Raw genomic sequence first — 20,257 nt, 5'->3', positions numbered from 1 at the left:
GTCCACAAGGGACTGAAAACAAAAACACACATAGACCCCTAAGTATCCCTGTATTACTACTGGAAAATAAGATATCCCACCCACCTCTAGTCCCACAAACCCAACTCCTGTTAACTGGATAAATAATACCCGAGTCATCAAAATCCATATTTTCTCAATTCTGCTTAAGAAAGGCCATCAAAAAGTATCAAATGGTTATCAATCTAGTACAAAACTGTAAGCGTAAGTACAAGATGTCTTGGATGACAACTAACTACAAGAATTCAACACAAAATACATTTGTTTTTCAGATATCATGGAGAATACTAGTTACTCAACATCATTGTACTGGCTGGTTCCACACACACACACCCCTTTACTTTTTAAATAAAACCTACAACCTTACTGATCAGAAAACATTACAGGATCTGTACTGTTCACTATTGAAAATATTCCATTAGGTCTACTTTTTACTTAAATTTTGGCTTTAGTGACTCAAAGGTACTATTAAAATATACTGAGGGGAGCAGGCATTTAGCGTAGCCATTAAAATGGTCATGTCCTACTTATCAGACTGCCCGAGTTTGATTCCCAGCTCCAGCCCTGACTCCAGCTTCCCACCAGTGCAGACCCGGGGAGGCAGTGGGTGATGGCTCAGGTCGCTGGGTTCCTGCCAACCAACTGCATTCCCAGCTCCTTGCTCTCATCCCACTGGGCATTTGGGAAATCAACCAGCAGAGGGACCTCACCCTCTTCCTCTGCCAATCAAATAAACAAAATTTAATACATAAAATATAATTGGGCCTAAGATTAATTTTTTGACCTAGACAACAACTAAATTGTGAGAAGGAAAATGCAAATCAAGTTGGTTTGCGCATATAATTACATTCTTTGTTGGGAATGTTAAGCAGACAAAAATCTCATTAAATACTTCTTGCCCTATTTGCCCCTAATGTGTACAGAGTTGAAGGCATAATCCACAATGAACAATGTTTAAAACCATCATATTCGACAGAGAATGGTAATATACTAGACCAAAAGTTATCTCAGCAGTTACGTGATCTCATCTTTGCCCCCAATACTAAACCACTCAGGAAAAATCATAATAACTTTTTAAAAAGCATTATAAATGTTAGAATTCTGAGAGCAAAGTAAATAACTGAGTAGAAATAATAAAGGGGGAATGGGAAATATGGGAGAAGGAGAGGAAAGGGAATTAAAAATAAAAGGAACATACTATTGAATTAAACATATCACTTGCTTTTCCAAAACCAAACCTTGGAAGCTCATCTCACTCCTAATCTGTGAAGCATGTGACCTGTATAACCAAAAGGAGTGACTGGCCACTTTCTTCCTGAACACTAAGTGAGGCACCAGAACTCACAGGAGAGCCCAAGCACATCGATTAGCAAACCGGTAAGCGGGTACTTCCTCTACTCAACATCCTTAAATATGTTCTCTAAAAATTAAACTTGAAATAACTGAATATATCTTTAAATTGTAATTTAATAAATGGGTTAAATTTTTTTTTTTTTTTTTTTTGGACAGGCAGAGTGGACAGTGAGAGAGGGAGACAGAGAGAAAGGTCTTCCTTTTACCGTTGGTTCACCCTCCAGTGGCCGCCGCGGCCGGTGCTTCTCCTGGTCTCCCATGGGGTGCAGGGCCCAAGCACTTGGGCCATCCTCCACTGCACTCCCAGGCCACAGCAGAGAGCTGGCCTGGAAGGGAGGCAACCAGGACAGAATCCGGCGCCCCGACCAGGACTAGAACCCGGTGTGCCGGCGCCGCTAGGTGGAGGATTAGCCTAGTGAGCCGCGGCTCCGGCCTCATTGAATTTTAAATTCAATCTTCATGCATACACAGAAAATGTAGGGGGTAGCTTACTCTACTGTGGGGATTCTGATCACACTTTACCAAGTGCCCGCCTTGGGTTGTCTGCTCCACAGTGACCAGAACCTTCAGCTGCTGCTTCTGATGCGCCTGTTCCGCCCGCTTGTGCCTTCTCCCTTGGTTTGCCAGTCCCTGACCGTTCTCCTGTCAAGCCACTTGCCCCTTCTTTACCGCACCTGCCCTGTTCCGATAGGCTGTTCCTACCTGGCTGCCTCCCTCTCTGTTCCAGCTGTTCCCTTAACCTAAAGTGTCCTTCTTGAACCCTACACACCCGAACTTTGCCAACAAAGTCTGATGTCTGTCAGTCTGATAGCTGAAGATCTGTGCTTCACTTTAATTAATTTGCATCTCTTATCATGAGTGGGCTGAGCACCCTTCATATGTTTCAGAGCCATTTGCATCTCATTTTCAGTGAACACTGCTCAGAGCCTTTGCCCATTTTTAAACAAAGTTGTCAAAACTTAGCATATACATTGGAAATTAGCTCTCTGTAACATGAGTTACAACCCTATCCCACCTTCGTCCCCACACTCCACATCATTTGTCTTTTGACTTGGTTATGGTAAGTTCTACCATTTAGAAATTCTCCATCTTTAGGCAGTCAAACAATCTTTTCCTTCAAGATTTCTGGATTTTGTATGTCATACTTAAAAATACCTTCCCCATCCATGGGGCCAGTGCTGTGGTGCAGGTTAATCCTCCACCTGCAGTGCCGGCATCCCACATGGGCGCAGGTTCCAGTCCTGGCTGTTCCTCTTCCGATCCAGCTCTCTGCTGCGGCCTGGGAAAGCAGTAGACGATGGCCCAAGTCCTTGAGCCCCTATACCCCTATGGGAGACCAGGAAGAAGCTCTTGGCTCCTGGCTTCAGATCAGCGCAGCTCCAGCCATGGGGGCCATTTGGGGAATGAACCAATAGAAGGAAGACTTTCTGTCTCTCCCTCTCACTGTCTGTAACTCTGTCTCTCAAGTAAATAAATAAAATCTTCAGAAAAAAATGGCTTCCCCATCCTAATGTTAGAAAATATGTTTGTGTATGATTAGTTCCAGTAACTACAGGAGTTTGTTGACTTACACGTACACTTTCTGACACACATAGACTTTATCCTGATTTATGTATGAGGTTTGAATCTACTTTCTCTCCCAGATGAAAACCTCGCTTGGAGCTTTCCCTTTCCCAGTGATTTCACATGCACTAGAATTTGAGGGATTTGGGTTTTTTGCTCATGTCCTGAGCCTCTGATGCTTAGATTTTTCTGAGAAAAATGACAAATTCAGGTAAACTAGGATTGGGAGCGATTTGAATTTCAGGCACCACCTTGTACGTTCTTAAAGTACAAGAATTTGTCTTACCTGTGAGCTCCTCAGGAGCAGGACGGGAACAATGTGCCCTGATGTGACTAGCGCACAGTAACTGTTTAATACATGTTCCTTGAACAAAAGATAAACTACATTTTTTAAAAGGTGTATTGTTTTATATGCTTGTGCTTAAATTTGCTGGTTAAACAAGCTACACCATGTTAGATATGAGATGTTTCCAAATACATGTATTCTTAAAATTTATAGAAGGCATCGGACCTTTTGGTAAATGTTTTCCTAAGTTGTTATCTAATAGTTGAAATCGTTTGCTTAGTTTTCACTTGATATTGCTATTGTCAGTAAGCAATCTGGGACTTGCTCCCTCATTTCTCTATTCTAGGCCTAACTTGTTCCCTCATTTCTCTATTCTCTTTAAGATGGGAAACTGACTATTCTAAAGGACTCTCCAAGACATACAGTTTGATTTTTAGATCTTATAAAAGGGATGGCTAACATTTTCTGCAATAACAGCATAGCCAAAAAGAGCTTAAATTATAATTTCACAGCTAGATTTACTTCGTCATGGGCACAGTAAACAGGCAAAACATCCCTTTCAGACCAAAGGGAGAGAAAGTATTAAAGTCAGGACATAGCTTTCCTCTTGGGCATTGTCTACCTCAGGAAAAACCACTGTCAGAACATGCCTATGACTACAGACTTCTAGTTAGGCCACAAAGATTAGAGATGGGACTGGAGCACCCCTTTGACTTGCATCCTCTGGTTTGCTTTAACAAAAACCAGGAGGAAAAGAAAGCTAGGCATCAGAAACAATGTAAAGCTAGGTGGCAGGCCTATTACTGGCTGCTCTGTACAGTGATCTGCCCTCAAGGAAACCCAACAGGCCAGTCCACTCAGTGGTGGACAGAAAGCAGAACCATGCTTGCCTGGTAAGGGGGATAGAAGGAAAGAAGAAAGTCTTTCTGGAATGACAGCAATGTTTTATCTCAGCACTTTTTGATTCAGAGTGTCATTCTTGAGCCAGGAGCACATAGGAATTCTTAGAAATGTAAATTCTCAGGGTCGGCATTGTGCTACAGTGCGTTAAGCCACCACTAGCGATGCAGCCATCCAATATTGGATCACCAGTTCCTGTCCTGGCTGTTTTGCTTCCAATCCAGCTCCCGTCTAATGTGCCAGTAAAACCAGTGGATGATGGCCCAAGTACCTGGGCCCCTGCCACCATGTGGGAGACTTGGATGGAGTTCCAGACTCCTGGCTTGGCCTGGCCCAGCCCTGGCAGTGAGGCCATTTAGGGAGTGAAGCAGCAGACGGAAGAGCTCAGTCTCTCCCTCTCTGTCACTGCTCCTTCCAAATAAATATTTTTTTTAAAAAATGAAATATAAATTCTCAGTCCCTACCCCAGATCTTCTGAACCTGAAATTCTACAGGTGGGCACACACTATGGCTCACCAGGTGCTCCTGATACATACTAAAGATTGAAAACCAATATTCTTTGATGGCAGAGGTAGCTACACAGGTAGAAACAAATCAAAGTCTATCAAACTATTTGCTTATGATCTGAGCATTTTATATGTAAATTACAACTCAATTTTTGAAATTTGGATGTAACTTTTAATCTGTAACTCAAATGTGTCTTTTCCTCGTTTTCCTTATCTTGATAAATGGCAAAACAATCCACCTAAAAGCTTGAACAAGAAAACTCCCTCTTTTGCACTTTCACTCTACATGATCACCACATCTGGAGCCTCCCTCCTCTTCAGTCTGTCCCCTTCATTATTGTTTTTCTAATCCCACCACCCTAGTTCAACAGATTTTTTCTTCATCTAGAAGAATAGGATCTTGGCCGGCGCCATGGCTCACTAGGCTAATCCTCTGCCTGCGGCGCCGACACACCAGGTTCTAGTCCCGGTCGGGGCACTGGATTCTGTCCCAGTTGCTCCTCTTCCAGTCCAGCTCTCTGCTATGGCCCGGGAGTGCAGTGGAGGATGGCCCAGGTCCCTGGGCCCTGCACCCGCACGGGAGACCAGGAGAAGCACCTGGCTCCTGCCTTCGGATCAGCGCGATGACCGGCCTCAGTGCGCTGGCCGCAGCGGCCACTGGGAGGTGAACCAACAGTAAAAAGGAAGACCTTTCTCTCTGTCTCTCTCTCTCTCTCACTGTCCACTCTGCCTGTCAAAAAAAAAGAAGAAGAAGAAGAAGAATTGGATCTCTCTCTTGTCTCATTCACTGCCAGAGCTCTCTCTATGTCACAGGTCTATTTTAAAGTTCATGGCTCCTTTCTATCTAGAGCATAAAGTCTACACTCCTTCATGGGGCGCCTAAAGCCTCTGGTGACCTGGTTAGCCTCAAGGCCATCAGATTCCATCTGCTCTCAAGCCACTGGTCCCCCTCAGTCCTTGCCCCACAACAGCACAGTCAGCATCTGCCAATGTGCTAAAACATGTTCTTATCTCTAATCTGTCAATCCAACTGTCTCTCGTGTCTAAAAGGCCACCTCTTTCACTCCCCTGCTTGATGTGATCCTTGTCACTCTTAACCCCAGCTGAAACATCACGTTCTTTGGAAAAGTTCTCTATCATCACACCCCAGGCAGAAGGGATTTCTCCTTTCTCTGGGTGCATGGTTTCCTACTAAACAGAATCCATATCTATATATGCCCCTTTTCTTACTGCAAATTCCATTCTTTAAGGACCCAAATGTCCAGTAGATTTAGGTACGTCTGCATATACCCTTCAATAGGTCCCTATCACCTACTTGATAAAGTTCGTGTCCTTAACAGTAAGTGAAACCCAGGTCTATCACATCAGGCCCCTGAATACCTCTCTAACCTCTCTCACCACTCCCTATATTTTAATGACAGCAACAGCCCTCATACCATCAAGCTCTCTCTCAAGTCCCTTGGTGTCTCACTGTGCGTCTCCCTCTGCCAAGAACTCTCTCCTTTCCCCTCCTGGGTTCCATCTACCCCTTGTCCAGCTCTACCAGCAAGTGGAGCGCTGATTTGTTCAAACCACAAATCTAACAGGTCACTAGGTCCGAGGACTAGAAATAAGTAACAAAAAAGGTCAGAAACCAGGTAAACTGGAAGGAGAGCAGACAGCAAGAGCAGACAGAGCCAGTCTTTCTCAGCAAGTGCTGGAGAGCTTAGCCTGGGAAAAGCATGGTGCCTGCCCTGTTTAGTGGTGACAGGACAGACAAACCTCTGCGATACACAAACACACACAGAGACACACACTCAAGTCAGCCATAGGCACGGCACCCAGAGTCCACCAGAGGTCAAGGACATCGCTCAGAAGGTGCGGCTGGACTCCGACCACCCCTGGCTGCCGTGCGATCCCCAGAGCCGACTGAGCGGTCTGACCCTAGGCCTGCCGTTTAATCCTTCAGAGCCTCTCAATGCCCTCACTGTTAATTGAGGAGCCTCCATCAGAAACGGGGAATTCTTTTAGCAATAAAATGCTTACAAATTAACAGAAAAATCTTGGATGCCAAATAAATGGACTTTTTCCAACACAGAGGAGAGGAGAATGACTTTGGGGTTATTTAATTATGAGGGGAAAAAATCAATGCAATAGATAACACAGAATTTTATATGTCACGTCTGTGAATGTGACGTTGAATTTTAAAATCGCGAAAATTGCAGCTTATAATGGAACTGCTGACACAATCTCAATGATAGCAGCAAATGCACTACCATAATCGGGTTGGTATGGCAACTAGAATACTTGGGTTAAAAGGGGAAGAGAGAGGATCTATGTATGCATGTGTGTCAGGTTTTGTTACTGCTTCTATTACAAGCATCAAAAATTGTTTTATGTATAATCTCAGAACCGTATTTATCATGAGCACATGCAACAAGTCTCTTGTTAACTCTTTAGAATTAAAAGAGGGGGTATGTCTTCCATGTAACAAAAATAAAATTTACTCTTCCAGTAACATTCAAAAAGCAACCCAAGAACTGCCATTGGAGCACAGTAGATTAAGCAGCCTCCTGGGGCATCCAAATTCTGTATGGGAATGTGAGTTCAAGTCCTGGCTCCTCTGCTTCTAATCTAACCTCCTGCTAATGTGCCTGAGAGGTAGCAGATGATGGTCCAAGTGCTTGGGCACCTAGGAGACCTGAATGGAGTCTCTGGCTCCTGCCTTTGGCCTGGCCCAGCCTGAACTGTTGCAGAAACTTGAGGAATGAACCAGTGGATGAAAGTATTTCCCTCCCTCCCTTCCTTTCCCTCTACCTTTAACTCTTTAAAAACTTCCTCTTGTGGGGGATGAAGTACAAGGCATGCCTTATGAAAGAAACCATGGGGCAAGGTTCTGCTCGAACACATCTACTGCTAACTCATTGTTGGTCAATGCCAACATCTCAGATGCTGAGCATTCTCCAGAAACCCAGAGTCTGATCCCCTGAGGACAGCCCTTCCTGCCTATGAAACAGTGAGATCAAGAAAAAAGGTAGTTAGCTGTTTTGTTTTGTTTAAGGAATCTGACTCTTCAAGAACCAATCCACAGAAGATTTTCAAGAAATGATTCAACCAAGTTTGGGAGCAAAAGAGAACAACATCTTTATTCCTAGAGTGGCTCTTTCAAACCACACCACATACATGGAGATCAGTTTATCAATTCTTTTACTACCTCCATGCAATACTTGCAAAGAGAGAAGTTATCTGTTATGTGTAAATAACTGGGGAAAGGAAAAACAAAGTGAGGGTAAAAACCAAAGAAGGTGGTGGGGGCAAGACCTGTATACAAAGATAACACACAGGAACACACTGCCTCCCAGAGCCAGGACTGTATCCTTTCCCATGCCTCAAGTGTTGGAGGAGGCAGGAATGGCCAGATCCACGACACATCTTGTTCAGTATTTATCCTTTCTCTCCCTCCCTCCCCTCTTCCCAAACCTGCTCCTTGTCCAGCTACCCCAACCTGAGGAAAACCCATCTCCAACCGTTACTCAGGCTAGATTTCCGGGGGTCATGTCCAACACTCCACTGCTCAACTTACCCACACATCTGACTCATCAGCAAATTCTATCAACGATATTCCCAAAACATGCCTATCATCTATCCACTTCTTTGCTTTTCCACTATTTTTTACCTGAGTAACAAATTGTTACATTCTCCCTTGGTCACCTTACAATAACCTCTTCAATGGCCTGCCAATGTCTTAATTTCTTAACACAGTCATGGGACTCAGAGAAACGTTCTAAAGGCATTTCAAAAGCATGGGATCCCACACCTTGAAGCCTTTCTATAATTCCCTCCTTATTTCCCTGCATACCATCACATAATTATGATCGCTTAACCATGCCTGAACTAAAATACACATGCACTGTGGTCAGAGAGCTCTACGCTAAACCTATCTCCAATGGCTTCATGTATTTCTGTCTGTCTCCAGGCTTCTCCTCTTCTGCCAGATAATGTGTCAAACTGCCTCAATTCTTAGATGATCCCCAAAGCTCCTGTGTTCCAAGAACTAGTGTCCAATCCCGTGCTGGCTCTGGCAAATGCCATTCATTTTAAGGTCCCTGAGGCTATCTCCATATTTAACTATCAATGAAGATTTTTAAAAATAAACTTTAAGCTGAAAAGTTTGTCAAAATATTTTGAGGCTAAGAATATAACCCACTTATTTCTATTCAACCATAAGGCATTTCTGAAACCAAACTATCTTTTCTTTAATAATTATGATGTATTCAAGGCTCAGTACTTTTTAGAATCTGGTGTTGGTATACTATTCTATTGGATTTATTTACCTCAACCCCTAACGGTTTTTGTTTAGATTAGTGGAACTTGCTCACAAATATAAAAAATTACATAATTCTTTTTAAGATTTACTAATTTAAAGTCAAGAGTTACAGAGAGAAGGAAACACACTCACACACACACACACACACAGAGAGAGACAGACAGACAGAGGGGCTGGGCCAGGCTGAAGCCAGGAGCTTCATCTAGGTCTCCCACAAGGATACTGAGGCCCAAGCACTTGGGCCATCCTCCACTGCTTTCCCAGACCATTACCAGATAGATGGATCAGAAGTGGAGCAGCTGGGACTCGAACCAGTACCCATATGGGACGCCAGCATCACAGTGGTGGCTTAACCACAACATTAGCCCCCAAACTTCTGAAATTGGTATCCTGTCATAGACATCATGGCAGAGGAGTCAAGAGCACAAAATGCTTAGGTTTGGATCCTGAGTTTACTACTTATACATCTGTAAACCTTAGGCTAATTATTTAACTTGTATTTACCTCCAACAGTCTATACTTTTAAAAATGCAGGGTCACACAGAGCCAGGTTGGGAGGAAAGGGGAGAGAGGAAGAGAGACCTTCCATTCACTGGTTCACTCTCCAAATACCTACTACAAGCCAGGCTGGGCAAGACCAAAGTCAAAATTCTGGAACCCCATCCAGAACTCCCATTTGGATGGAAGGGATCCAAATACTTGGGCCACCATCTGCTGCCTCCGGGTACACTAGCAGGGAAGTGTATGGGAAGTGGAGGAGCCAGGACTCAAACCAGAACTCCAGTACAGGCTGTAGGTATCCCAAGCAGCACCTAACACAGTACCTGCCCCAAGATTCTATACTTTTTGCCACCGATCTATAATTTTCAAATTTTCCTCTGGAATCCTTGTAACAGATAAGAAACTAAAATTGCTAGGCTTACTACATCACTGAGTATGCTGAAATATTTTGTTTATTGCTTTCTCAATGTCACTCTTAAATTCAAGAAAAACTGACAACTGCCATTTAGTTCAAAATACTTAATCACATAAAAATTTTTATGAAACAGTATAATCATTAAGTTGATAATGACTGGGTCAAAATGTTACTGAATATTTAAAATTTTATTGAATATATAATATTAAAGAGAACAGCCCTAAACATTTATATAGCCTATATCAGAAAGAAAAAAATGTTAAACTGATTGTATAAATCGGATGCCTGGGCTAACTGATCTGTGAAGTCCCTTCCAGCAGTAAGATTCAGTCCCACAGTAAGAATGGCAATCACTGGCATCTGGAGCACTCACCGCCTGCGTGCCGAGCACTGTGCTGGGTGCTGTCCACAGATCACTCAGCAGCTCTGCACACACAGATCACCATGAGACACTTCTCCACTCATACACCCCTAATGGGCACGAGACGCAATGAGAGACAGAGCCTTTCTAAAACATGTCTTTAGTACAAAGCAAAATGCACATGGGAAGTATCAGATCTCTGAGGGGCCTGCTCTGTTCACTGGGATTTGGAGAGGCTGCTTAAATGAAGTGCTTCCCTAAAGATTAGGCCCCGAGAAAGACACCACAAAATAAAATCTAGAGGGCCGGTTCCGCGGCTCACTAGGCTAATCCTCCACCTAGCGGCGTCAGCACACCGGGTTCTAGTCCCGGTCGGGGTGCCGGATTCTGTCCCGGTTGCCCCTCTTCCAGGCCAGCTCTCTGCTGTGGCCCGGGAGTGCAGTGGAGGATGGACCAGGTGCTTGGGCCCTGCACCCACATGGGAGACCAGGAGAAGCACCTGGCTCCTGCCTTCGGATCGGCCGCAGCGCGCTGGCCGTGGCAGCCATTGGAGGGTGAACCAACGGCAAAAGGAAGACCTTTCTCTCTGTCTCTCTCACTGTCCACTCTGCCTGTCAAAAATAAATAAATAAATAAAAATAAAATAAAATAAAATCTAGAGCCATCCAAATAACCCTATTTAGCCCAGAGAATCGGTCCTTGCCAGACTGATGAAGATGCAGCTACGGGATCATCAGAAAGCAAGCATGGCTCCTCTTGTCCTTGTGAGAGTTACTTCAGTCTTCAGCCCTGCAAGGAAACCCCTAACACACTGCTGTAATGCCCGTGAAGGCAGGATGACCTAGAAGTCCAGCTACGTCTCAATTATCCGAAATGCTTCATTGTGGGAGCAACAGCTAAGCTCCAAGCAGACGTAGCAGATCCAAATGTCCTCCCATGGAAGGCTGTAGCGCAGAGAGGCAAGAACACCATGGCACACAAGACCATCCAAGGGCATCTGCAAAACACCCTAGCCCTGGACAAATTACTGCCTCATCTCTGGGGGAAAGCAGGCTCTGTGTTCACCAAGGAGGACCTCATTGAGGTCAGGGACGTGCTGCTGGCCAATAAGGTTCCAGCTGCCACCTGTGTTGGTACCACCATCCCATGTGAAGTCATTCTGCCAGGCCAGAATACTGCTCTGGGGCTCACAGCTTTAGGCACCACCATTAAAATCTCCAGGGGCCCCTGTGAAACCCCACGTGACAAGGGCAGGTGATAAAGACTGGGAGACGGATGGGAGCAGGCAGAGCCACCCGGCTACCATGCTGCCCATCCTCCCCTCTCCTTCAGGCTGACTACCCAGCAGGTGTTGCACAGCGGCAGCATCCAGGACCCGAAGGGCTCTGACGTCCCGAGGGAAACTGCATCCTCACTTCCCGGGGGGTGTCCTCCAGTCGCAGGTGTTTGTCTACAGACTGGTTCCTGACTGTTCCGTCAGTACCCTAGTGCCTCATCAGTGGGGACGACAGGACCGAGCACACCTTCCCATCTGCTGATCCACTGCATCTGTGGCTGCTGGCCCTGCTGTGCTGGAGCTGCAGCCACCGCTCAAAGCCAAGGAAGCACTGCGGGTGCTGAACATGCATGTGGGATTTGGTCTCTGCAACCAGTCACCGAAAAGGAACCAACTCAGCCGCACCTGCAAAAGAAATAAAACCTTCTCTCTCTTCTTTAAAAGGGTTTGGGGGGAGGGAGAGAAGGGCAGCAGGCGGGGATGGGGGGGACAGGACGGATCTCCTACAGGTGCAGAGTTACAGAGAGTATGAGGTGGCACTTTGAGAAACCTGGAAATCTGCAAGGACCCTGGTAATTAGGGTCTCCAAGTGTATGAAGTCAGTGTGCTCAACATGCCGTCTTGTCAGTGCCCCCACTGGACCCATGATTCTTAGGGGCCCAGACCTTACTTTTTGTTCTTAATCTACCACAGGATATAGCACAGTTCTAAGGCCTGGAACATAAGCTGCACATAATAAATACTTCGTGAGAACTTTCAGTGACCTCAGCTGGAACACACTCATTCCACCTCCTAGGCTATGGCTGTAAACCAGGGCTTCCTCCAGTGTGGTCCGGAGACCTCTAGTGGTTGTCGATAGCAGGAGAAGGGACAGCAAAGGGCCAGGCACCACAACACAGGTTAAGGCCCGAGTCAAGCAGGTGTGTGCTTAGATAGAGGGACAGACAAGGAAGCTTGGAAATGAAAAATTCTTCTAAAGATCTGAATTAGAAAATAAAATGCAATTATTTTACCTGAACATGAGAAATCTGAAGAAAGCAATTGTTTCCAAATAACCGACTTTAACATACAACAAATCTAGTTCACATCCCCTCATATCACAACCAGTTTTTAAGAATTTATTTTTTTATTTTTTTATTTTTATTTTTTGACAGGCAGAGTGGACAGTAAGAGAGAGAGACAGAGAAAAAGGTCTTCCTTTGCCGTTGGTTCACCCTCCAATGGCCGCCGCGGCCAGCACACCGCGCTGATCCGATGGCAGGAGCCAGGTGCTTCTCCTGGTCTCCCATGGGGTGCAGGGCCCAAGGACTTGGGCCATCCTCCACTGCACTCCCTGGCCACAGCAGAGAGCTGGCCTGGAAGAGGGGCAACCGGGACAGAATCCGGCGCCCCAACCAGGACTAGAACCCGGTGTGCCGGCGCTGCAAGGCGGAGGATTAGCCTAGTGAGCCGCGGCGCCGGCCCAGTTTTTAAGAATTTAAATGAACATCAATTGCTAGTATTTTAAAACATATTTCTATGTTAGAGACTGTAAAAAATGGAATATGCAATTTTGGAAAGATAAAAAATCTCCCTTTTCTAAATTCAAAACACGGAAGACAGGGGCCAGCCCTGTGGTATGCCTGCTGACACCAGCATCCGATATGGGTGCCGGTTCAAGTTCTAGCTGCTCCACTTCCGATCCAGCTCCCTGCTAATGTGCCTGGGAAAGCAGAAGATGGCCCAACTCCTTGGGCCCCTGCACCTACATGGGAGACCCAGAAGAAACTCCTGGCTCCTGGCCTCCACCTGGCCTAACCCCAGCCATTGCAGCCATTTGGGGAGTGAACCAGTGGATGGAAGATCTCTCTCTCTGTCTCTCCCTGTTACTCTGCCTTTCAAATAAGTAAATCAAAGCACAGAAGACAGGAAGAAGAGTGTGCCTCTATAATAAGCTCCATGTCCCTTTCTCAAAGACTGTCCACTCTCCAGGCATCTGCAGATCCACTTTAGAACAGTGGTGGTCATGCTGGAGAGACACCACTCTTTCCAAATTGCACTAGGATTCTCACACTTCAGTGATCTGTTTTCTCACTGAGGAATCTTCCTGGGATCTGGAGACACCTCACTTGGATTCACACCACAGCTCAACACCTTTCTAGCTAAGTAAGCTCAAGCAAGTTATTTCACCTCTTTGAACTTCAACTTCCTCCTTTATAAAACAGAGTAACCAACAGCCAACAGAGGTGAATGCATTGTACAGAGCAGCCAAAGGAGCTGGAGAAGTGCCTTGTAGATGGTATAGAATCGACTTCAGTACTTATTACAATTAACGTGTTACAAATTATCCAGCATGACCCAAGTAAGCCAACAAAGATTTGATGTCTTTAACAGAAAAAAAATGCAGTTTAGAAAGAGCTTTACGTGATCCTATAATATTCTCTAAAATATAACTTCTTTTCTTAGTTTATCAATTAAAAGTAAGTACATTCATTTGATATAATATTTGAAATGTCCTAAAAAATCAATGGTCAGAGAAGCAATCATTAATCACAAATGCTACTTAACTATGAACTGGAAAACATAAAGGAGGGAACTACTTTTTTTTTCTTTTTGGAAAATAATTATATTTTTGCAAAGATTCAAAACAGCTTTGAGCATATTTCTAGGTACAGACCAAGAAAGACACTTGTATGGAGATAAATCACTATCTTGTTATACATTAAGTTATTTATAAAACTGTGCAGCCTATGAAACTTGTGAAGTTGTTTGATCAACTTTATTATGGTGCAAACGGGACAGTTTAGGTTAAATATGAGAATAAATATGAGAATAAAAGGAGCTGCACAATAGGAGGTGGGAGTTGAGATATCTGAAAAGAAAATCATGCTTTGTTAAACGCAAAGAGAACATAAAAATCCATTTTCTTCTTCTTCTCATGTTTAAGGGGAAGAAAACAAGTCATCTGCCCAACCAGCTATTCAATTAGGTCTCTGAAGAGTATTATTCACATAGACATAGCCTTGTTCAAAATAGAAAGCCTACCCTAAAAAATTAAATACAGCTTTCTATTAACAAAATCCCTGTCGTGGATATCAACAGCAAAATCTTGAAGAAAAACACTTCTGACAATGGCTGAGGTGCACCTATTTTTGGTTTGAACACTATAGGTCACCAATTGAGTCAGTGCTTTTCTATTAATTCAGATTGTTGCCTAGCCACTGAGAGATAATGATTTGAAATAGAGATTTGTACCCAAAATACACAATCTATTATCCTAGTTCTCTACATAGAACAAGCTAGTTCCCCATACATAACACTCTTTTACCAATCAAAATTCTCCAGAAGAATCTGCACATTTACAAAGTGCCCTTATTTACAATGACACTGCATTATAAACAACAGAAAAATTCCAGAGACAACTAGAAAAGAGAAAAGAGGCATTTTGGCTCAGCGTTTCACATTTAACTTACCAGTATATCATAGTCATAGTAACTATTTATGGAGCTTTCAACAAGTGATTGACACATGTGAAAGTAACAAATACATTTACTCTGGTTTAGCCAAATTCAAGGGACAGGTACAACCTGAGAACATAAAGTGCAACCCAAAGTTACCAAGCACTCGTGTCATAACATGACGTATGACAGGAGGCACAGCCAAGAGGGACTACCTTGGGAGGGCAGAAGTCTATAGTCCTCCCAAGAAATGAGAACCCAGTCTTTAGTAGTGGTTTTGAGCTAAGTGGGGCACAGAAAAAATGTTTGCATTTATGCTTTAATAGCCCCCCCATATTTCACTTTCCCCATTTTCATTCATGGAAGTTGAAATAAGATGGGAAAGAAATGGAGAGGGAAAGAAAATCTGAATGACAATCATTTTCAGCAGTTATTTCAGGGTCTCATACTATTGCTATTCCTGGAAAAGTTAAGTAATCAAATAATCTGCTTTATCAGAAAGTGGATGGTAGTACAAACTTTATAGGAACACAAAAAGCCACAGAGATAAACAACTTGACATTCATGAAGAAAAGTATACTACATTACAGTCGTTGGTTCTCATGAATCTAATACCCCATTTGATATATTTTTACTTCTTCATTTTAAGATCTTCAGAGAACTCTAAATCACATTCAAATGGTGAAGTGGGAGTATTGCTGAAATGTTTTCTTGTTTTGATAAAGTAAACAAGATGGTATTTTTCAGCAACAAAAGTAGAGCCAACCAAAGAACACATTTGATTGAGTTTGCCCAAAACAGGCTCCATTGCTTGATGTAGAACATTGAACTATATTATCCAGACCAAGTCAAGAAAAACCAATACAAAGCAATCAATGACCAATCTTTGACATGTGTAATTAGAATCCTTTTTGGTATGATGTGGTGTTAAGTGGGAATGGTTTAAGGAAACATTCCAGAGATAGGTTCTCTCGTATAGATATTCATATCTCAAATGTGTATAGATGAATACTATCCAAATAAGATTTTTCTCATCCAAGTCAATGTTTAAAATTCTAATGCCTAACAATTAAAATGGAATGCATGTACTTTAGACTCAGGAAGGAAGGAAGAAAATAAAACTACAGTGCAGTAGTTAAAAAGACTGCTTGGGACACCTACTTCCTATACCACAGTTCCTGAGTTCAAGTCTCAGATCCACTCCCCATTCCAGCTTCTTTTTAATGCACATCCTGGGAGGCAGCAAGTGATACGGCAATACTGGGATCCCTACCACCCACAGGGAGACCTGGATTGAGTTCTAGGCTCCTGGCTTTGGCCTGGTCCAGCCCCAGCTGTGGCAGGCATTTGGGGAGTGAACCAGCAGAAGAAATCTGTCTCTGAGTCTCTGTTTCTGCCTTTCAAATAAATAAAAGCAAATCAGTAAACTTGGGGCAAAAACCAATATGCAGTTTCTGAGACATGAGGTATTTGAAAGAAACATAGCTTCTAGACTAGACATTGTACGACCTCAAGAGCTGCTGTGTTAGGTGTGATGGTGGCACAGTGGTCATGTGAAAAAGAGTCCATACTTTTGAAACACGCAGGCTAAGGTATGAAAGGCTGAAATGAGATTTGCTTTAGAGTCATTGTTGATACTGATTAAATCTGGGTAAAGTGCTTACAGAGGTTCGTGTTTCAGAGTGAAATCGGAGAAGACCTGTATGCCTGCCTACTTCAAGAGTCTTCTATAAGTCTGAAATTTTTCATCATTTCTCACTATAAAACATCCTAGTGTCTACGTACAGTCCTAAAGGACTCAGACAAGTAAGAAAAAAAAAAGTTTTGTGACATTTAAAAAATAAAGCACAAAAATTATGACATTTACATTTTAGATCTATTTTTATACAGCTAATCAGAATTTCAACTAATTTAACAAAAAATTTTAATGAAGATCTTGTTTTAAATTTCATCTCAAACGATGATTCATGAGGCTTTATTCCAAAGCAACAGAACACACGTGCCCCAAAGATATCCAAGAGTGCCTTTCACACAAAGCAGCCTTTTCCTTCCTATAAATTTTTAAAGCTCACAACACACTCTGTCTCAAAGATTTTTTAAATTAATTCCTCGTTAGGAAAAACTATATGATGAGAAAACAAGTCAGCAAAATTGTGCATAAAATACACAGCAACCCTTACACAAATTTAAAAAAAAAAAAAAAAAAAACTGCAGCCAAAAAGATTAAAAGGGAAAAATGAAAGTAAACATTTTCCAAAAAAAAAAACTGTTGGAACCTCATACCAGCCACCTCTGTGCTAAGCTCTTTTTTTCCTCCCAAAATACGTCACATAACTGTCTGTCAAAATAACTTGCCCATGCTACCTGATCACACTCCAAAGCCTGCAGCTTTTCCTGGATTCCCCTCTCAATGACAAGCTGCTCAGAGAGCACCTATCCAAACGAGATGAGCATCTGCTCCTTCCTGCTTTCCTTGCAGGGCACACTGTGTCCATCAGGAGAAGTAATTAATGGGTTTATTATGTAGGAAAGCGTCATCCCATCAGTTTGCTGTCTGGTTTGAATAGCTCCTATCAGCTCTTCATTCATGCCAAGTATGCTCACTGTCCGGAGATATGATAAAGCCGTACCTCCTCTTGGATTTTTCCCTCACTATTCACAAAACAGTGCACAAGAACTATGTGTTACAGAAGCCCAAGGAGGACGGAAGAAGAAATTCTTTCATCTTCTCTGCAGAAAGGAAACTAATAGACTGAAAAGTTGATAAAGAGAAAAGCAAATAAGGAATGCAAGAGCGTGCAAGAGAACACCCATGCTCCCAGCGCAGGTAATTGTTCTAAAGCAACTCGATTTGGGATTGTGTGTGATTCTGAAATATGGACAAGCACAACTTTTCCAGAGGGCAGACCGTTTGCAGAAACAACCTGGACTTCTCATTGATGAAACATTCAATGAATTTTTAATAAGTTCTGAACATTCAAATTGTCTGTGGTCAGATCAACTGCTGTTATCAGGCAAAGGCAAAATTCACTCTCCTTTGTCTAACATCCTATTCAAATGGAGTCTTCATCAATCGCATGCTGTCCTAACTAATGCAACAGGATTATCAAGAATACAGACAGAGGCACTGCAAGAATAAAACACGCTAGTCAGAGAACACACGAAAGCAGAGAAGGCTTTACAGGTATCGAAGCTTACTATTTCCAGCCAGAGTTCAAATCACTGAGCTTCAAACAGACCACTGCCAGGTAAGATTTAATTTTATCACGTTAATTTATATCTTGATGACTGAAAGTAAATCTGCTGATGCTGTGGGTGGCCAGTAGATTTGAATTTCATGCAATCCTCTCGTAGGCTTTATGCAGATTTAACCCTTCTGAGGTAAACACTTGTTTTTACTTATGCTAAACAGAATGACTCATTCATAACCAGATCAACCCCGTGCATTTTTTCCATTGGATTTTTCCCATCTTTGTCTTCATTTTGTAAAATCTTTATTGTTTTAATTAATAGGTTGAGAAAAAAAGCATGATGACATCCCAAAGTAGTGCAAAAGCCTTTTGCAGACGCTATGCACCAAACAAATTCAAATAAACTTTATTTCCCAGGGCACTTGATAGAAAAAAACTGATAGACACTTTTAATATTTCTATTAATGCAAAAGACCAAAGCTCTGTGGCTGATTTTTATGACTGGGGGGAAAGCTATGATGTCATACTCATTCACCCTAAAGACAACAATCTCTAGTAAACTAAGGTATATCAGCCCAGAACGGGGCTAATTTCTCTAATGATACCACAGCAGATTAAATGATGACATTCTTCTGACTTAACAGAATAAAAAGGTGTCTGGTGCCTTAAAACCTCAAAAGTTTGAACTCACATTAATGGTCCAAACTATAAATTCCAAAGAGCCACCGAAGCCATCGGAGAATTCTAAAGGGTACGGTGCCTTTTAGAAACTGCCTGGACATCTCCCCAGAGCATGTCTTCCAGAGACTACCTTGTGTAAAAACAGAACTGTCAAACCTCCTTCACCTGGTATTTCACCTCCCTACGTAGATTTTTAGCAAAAATTCAACCATATAAATTCAATAAGTTGGGTTGAAAGCTTAATCCTATCATAAAGAAACTCTACAAAAAATAATCGTACTTCCATTGCCTAAGAGAGGAGACCATGGGAAAAACAGTAAAAGCAAACTGACATCCTGATAATAAAAGGTATCTGAAGTAATTATGCTATCCTTGTTTAAAGAACAGTCCAACTTGAAATTCTTCTCTTCCGTCATTGAAGGCATTTCTTTTTTCAAGTTTTAATTAGGAGGGTGAATTACGTGATCCCTCCACTCTTTTCAAGGCAGGCTATAAATAACCTTAAGTATCATAAATCTTTTGCCTCTGAAGTCATTATAGAAACTCACCTGTCATTTTCCAGTATCAGTGAAAACAGCAACTTAAAAAACAAGCAGTAACTATATAAAATATCAACTTATTTTAAAGAAAGATATTTAGGAACATCAAAATATTTCATTTGTATATCAGCCATGACTAAAAATTTGTTTTGTGTGTGTGTGTGTGTGTATTTTGCCTTGAGACTTTTGAACCCTTAAAGGTTCTTTTCCTCTATTTTCTTTTTTTTTTTCTCCATTTTCTTTATTTCCTCCTTATTATATAAACATGCTTCAAAATAAGTGCATATTTTAAGTGAAAAATATTAACCAATATTTCAAATAATAATTAAATATTTTTAAATTAACTTGGGCAAAAATCTGAGATATACCATGCTTCCAGTAAATATAATTAAAAGGATATAAAGTAATTTTCTGAAATATTCAGAATTTCATTCATTCACTATAATGTAAACACATCCCATTGTCTGGGGCTTGGCTTCTAGGACAATCCCCTGAAGATGAGTGGGCAAATGGACCCCAACCCCACCCCTTAGCTCCTGGCAGTCCCAGTCCCAGTGAATCTCTACTTTCTTTTCTGTTGAAATCAATCTTTTTCTCTGTAACTCATTCTGGTCATTGATTATTCATGTTTCAACAACAGCTTTCATAAAATACAGCAATTTGGAATAAACTACATTTTCTTCATTTTGGTGAAAAACAAAAAACATTAGCTGGTTTTTAAACACACTATTTATTAAAAATGCCATGCCAAAAAACTGAAAGTTGCTTCAGCATTTCAAGGATACCAATGGATAAGGAATGTCATGCATGTACCTGAAGACGTGGTTTATTTATAGGAGATTTCCTCCTAGTGTGAACAGATGTAACAGAGATTTTGAACATTCAAGAAAAGTATTCAATGACTGCCTAATTGTTTCTGTAACT

The 20,257-nt window shown here is 42.3% G+C and overlaps 2 protein-coding genes across 5 annotated transcripts in view; one reads left to right on the top strand and one right to left on the bottom strand.

The window, feature by feature from the left end:
• AVEN (apoptosis and caspase activation inhibitor) overlaps nucleotides 1–20,257 on the bottom strand; it is a 189,495-nt gene that overhangs the window by 90,875 nt on the left and 78,363 nt on the right. The gene's annotated exons all lie outside the window — the stretch shown is intronic.
• The window catches only part of CHRM5 (cholinergic receptor muscarinic 5), an 81,612-nt gene continuing 78,645 nt past the window's right edge, over nucleotides 17,291–20,257 (top strand). The window contains exon 1 of one of the 2 annotated variants that reach the window (XR_011380834.2): nucleotides 17,291–18,170. The gene's annotated coding sequence lies outside the window, so the exon portion shown is untranslated. The remainder of the gene's footprint in view (nucleotides 18,171–20,257) is intronic. The other variant, XM_089310020.1, reaches the window with a different exon arrangement.

Source organism: Oryctolagus cuniculus, chromosome 12 (genome assembly GCF_051225735.1).
Source record: "Oryctolagus cuniculus isolate XC-2025 breed Fujian yellow rabbit chromosome 12, ASM5122573v1, whole genome shotgun sequence".
Taxonomy (NCBI): domain Eukaryota; kingdom Metazoa; phylum Chordata; class Mammalia; order Lagomorpha; family Leporidae; genus Oryctolagus; species Oryctolagus cuniculus.
The sequence above is the reverse complement of the archived record's forward strand: the minus strand, read 5'-3'. Positions and strand labels throughout refer to the sequence as shown.